We start from the raw sequence: 4,324 nt of genomic DNA, 5'->3' as shown, positions 1-4,324 counted from the left end.
GCGGGGGGCTCGGGCTTAAAGACACACTCACCCTGCCTCGGCCGGCCGGATGGGCAACGCCGGGTCGCTGCCCCCCGGCTGGGAGGGAAAGGCGGGCCCCACCTTCCCGGCCGTGCTTCCTGCCTCCACCCGGAGCCCGGACCCCTCCGCCCTTGCAGGGAGGGAAAGTTTGGGGCGCGGGTAGACTGCCCAGGAAACCAGTTCCTCTTCCCATGTCATTAGCTCTGCTCCTTCTGGAAGATGCCCAACCCACCCCCACCACCCCCATCCAGCCTCCCTGGCTGGAGAAAGAAGCGACGGCTCTCGGCACCACACCCCCAGCCTGACTCCGGCTCCCCGGGGCTCGCCCTAGGGAGGGCCTGGCCCACACCGGCCACAAAAAGCAAAAAGCCTCACTGCCTGCCACCAGGCTACCCTGTAAGGAAGGACAGGGTGGAACCGCCACTGTGGGTTTCCGAGACTGTAGCTCTTACCGGGAACAGAGCTTTCTGCTGCGAAGCGGCTAGTGGCTGGTGGCTTTGAACGGCTGACCTTGTGGTGAATGCAACCCCCTGCAGGTCTGGCTCACTCTGGCCCTCCCTCATTAAAGCCAGACCCAGCCGGGACCCAAGGCAGGAATCTGGGCTCCGGAATCCACCTCGCTCTCGGCTGTGCGACCTGAGCCAGACGATTGGCCTCTCTGGGCGACTTCCTGCATGGTCCGCAGCCCATTGACCAAGAGCTTCACCCAAACCTTGACTTGGGATGTCCCCGGACACGCGCGCACTTAGAACCTGGGGGCGGCGGTGAACTGGGGAACAACTCAGAAGGAACCCCAGGAGAGGAGGGAGCCCTCGCCCACAGCTCCGCAATGCTCGTCCTTTAAGAGGGTCCACCCTCGCCTCCCTGGCTCCGCAGGGTCCAGCGTGCACCCACCCCTCGGCCCTCTGTTCACACGCCCCGCGGGCACCCACGTGCAGTCCAGAACCTCTCTGCCTGTTGCTTCCTCTTGGACCCACGTTTTGTTGTGCTGGGTGAGTCCCTCCCTCCCTCTCCACACATCACACTCTGGAAGTCCTCTTCCTCACCTGGACCACTGGACTCACACCCCCCCACCCCTCCCAGCCCTGGAGATGTGGATGGCAGCGGGACTTGGACAAGCCCCGGAAAGTCCAAGATGAAGGCAGCGTGGCCCAGAGGACGCTGGCCTTGGAGAATGGCCATGCCGGGCCTCTGACCTTTCATAACAAGGGGACTGGTTCTCATGTGGAGCGCTCTGACCATGCCTGTTGAAAACCGCACTGCCATTGAGATGATTCCGACTCACAGTGACCCTGTAGGACAGGGGTTACTGCCCATGTGGACTTCCCAGACTGCCAATGTTAATGGGGGTAGAAAGCCCGTCTTTCCCTGTCAGCCACACTGACCTTGCAGTTAACAGCCTGTGGGTAACCGCTATGCCACCCTAGTGTTGCTTTAAGGGCTTATTTTATGAGGCAAGGATTTTTAACAGCCTTATTTTATGGAGGAGGAAACAACAGAGGCCCAAGGAAGGCTTGTCTTCAGCGCCAAGCCTCCTCCTGCCCCAACTAATCTGAGTGAGGAAGGGAGGGGCACAGAAGGCCAGTAGTGGCCTTGGGGAGCAGACCAGCCCTTCAGGATCCTGCAGAGCGAGGCTCAAAAAGGGCTCACATTTTACTGGCTGTGTGACCTGAACAAGTGCCATCACCTCTCTGATCCCCAACTGCCTCATCTCTAAAATGACCCCCCACCCTCCTTCAAAGAGGTGTTTGCACAGCCCGTGGGCGCTAGGATACGGAGCATGTTGGAAGGCGCTGTCCTTGCACACCATTCCCTTCCTTCTCTGGCCATAAACCCGTATCCCACTGTCCCACACTGTCAGATTGTCCAACTGGGAGTGGTTATGGGCTAGGCTGCTAACCTCCAGGTCAGCAGTTGGACCTCTCCAGGAGAGGTCACCAGCCTCTCCTCAGGAGAAAGGTGGGGCTTTCTATTCCCATACACAGTCTCAGAAACTCACAGGGGCAGTTCTACCCTGTCCGATCAGGTAACTATGGGTTGGTGGAGACTCGATGGCAGTGAGCTTGGAACTTGGAACCCTTGCCATCCTGAGGAGCCTGCATTCCAGGATATGCCCCCCTGGAATGGTGATGGTCGGGACCAGGTTAGGGGCACACAGCATGCACATAGGCACACACACATGAGCACACTGACTGCTTCAAGTCCCCTCTCCCTCCTCTGACACCCCAGCAGGTACTGTGTCCTTGGCCGCCTGTGAGCTCCTGGAGCCAGGTCTGACCACACCTTTGGTCCCCAGCGAAGTGCCTGGCCCATCCTCGTCCATTCATTTGTATTCGCCATGTACACACCAGGTGCTCTTCTGAACCCAGCAGAAAAGCCCCAGGCAGAAGCATCCTCTGGAGAGCCAGCCACCGGGGTCCAGCTGGCATAAGCCCACAAAGTGAGGGGCTCTGGGCTCGGCAGTGTCTCAGGGAAGGGCCACAGACTGCATCCAAACCATGGCTCTTGGCCTGCCCCCAAGAGGATCTGCCAAGTTCCCACTCAGAACAGCAAGTGCTGTCTCCTGGCTGCCCACTGGCCTGGGCCTGGTGCTTCCCCCAACAAACATAAGCCTTTAGGATCATGGCCCTAGGAGCAGAAGGGGCTGAACACTGGCCTTGGTAAGAGCTGACTAAAGTCTGCCTGAACTGCAGCAGGGGCTCCTGGGAAGTCTGGAGAGCAGAATTCTGAGAAAGGTATATTGGAAAGGCCTGTACTCCCAGAACTGGACCTCAGAAACTAGACAGCTCAGGGCCTATCCCTCAGGACTCCCTGCTCAGCTCCCACCGCCGACCCTCAACCCATATGCACAAGCACCCGAAACACCACATCACCGTCTAAGCAGACCAGAGCCCTGCGGGTGGTCCTGTCTACCTGTGTGTTGGTGGGTATGTGAACTCACGGTTTCAGGGGTGAGAAGAAGCGTCTGAGTGTTGGTGATCGTCTGGCAGGCGAATGAGATTGTGAATATGTAGGGTGTAGGACTGGGCAGCACAGACACACCCCAAACCCACCATCACGGTCCAAAACCAGATGAGCTGCCTTTATCAAGAACGAGTGACCCCGTTCCTTGTGAGTTACTCTCGGTCCAGGAGATTGGCCTGGGCTCCCCTGCAGGTCCACAAGGTGCTGGTGCTCTGGGGAGTGGGCTCCAAGTGAGTCCCTGTGCAGAAACAAGCTGTGAAAACCTCAGCTGCCCTCGTGGAAACACTCAGGCCAAGAATTATTTCCTAACAGGGACAAACGACTCGCCAGAAGGCAGGGGAGCTGGGGCTGAGCCAGCAAAGGTGAGACGTGACAAAAGATGATCTCCTCTGCTTCCTATTCCGCTCAGCAGCCACAGTTTGAGCCACCTGAGTGAGCCCTGAGGAGTGGCAACATGAGGGGAGGGAGCCAGCCTCGCCTGGCCCCGCATGACCACACTGGGGTCCTCCTGAATGGGTGTCCTGTGGCCAACAGTCTTTCCCCGAGTCAGGTGATCTCTGAGTACCTTATCCCTGCCGCCTGAGTCCCATTAAAGGTGATCTCCTGCTGCCTGCCCTTTGCAAACCAGGGTCCTCCCCCCACCCAGCTGCCTTTTAGACCCAGGGCTCTGAGACCAGGACCCAGCCAAAGACAGTAGCCAGGGAGCCACTCTGACCCCTGGTGACACCAGACGTGTCAGAGCAGAACTGTGCACTACAGGGTTTCTTTGCTGTGGCTGGTTTTTCTGGAAGTAGATCTCCAGGCCTTTCTTCCAAGTCGCCTTTGGATCAACTCAAACCTCCAACCTTTAGCTTAGCTGCTAAGCACATGAACTGTTTGCACCATGACCCAAGAACTCCCAGGATGTGGAGCTAAAGACAAAGGTGGGGGGTTGGTTTGGTTTTGAACTCCTAAATCTTTTCATTTATTTCAAATGACATTTGTATTAAAATATATTCGAAATTGTATTTGTTTCATACGATTACACTTTATCCTTAAAATTTCTTAGATCGGGGCTTGGCAAACTATGACTCACAGGCCAAATCCAGCCCACCACCTATTTTGCATAAAGAAAGTTTTATTGGAACGAAGCCAGCCTATCTATTTGTATCTTGTAGAGACATGGGCTTTGCCTAGGACAGACCTCGGCCTGAATCTTACCTCTATGGCTATATGACCTTACTACTATGAGTTGAATTGTGCCCCACCTTGACCCCCGTGACAAAAAAATTAGTGTCGAACTTCTAACCCTGGAACCTGTGAAAGCGTCCTTGTTTGGACATGGAGTCTTTGGAGGCGT

Source organism: Echinops telfairi, unplaced genomic scaffold (genome assembly GCF_000313985.2).
Source record: "Echinops telfairi isolate 266 unplaced genomic scaffold, ASM31398v2 ScPeMD7_70;HRSCAF=299, whole genome shotgun sequence".
NCBI lineage: Eukaryota > Metazoa > Chordata > Mammalia > Afrosoricida > Tenrecidae > Echinops > Echinops telfairi.
This window is presented reverse-complemented; position numbering follows the sequence as displayed.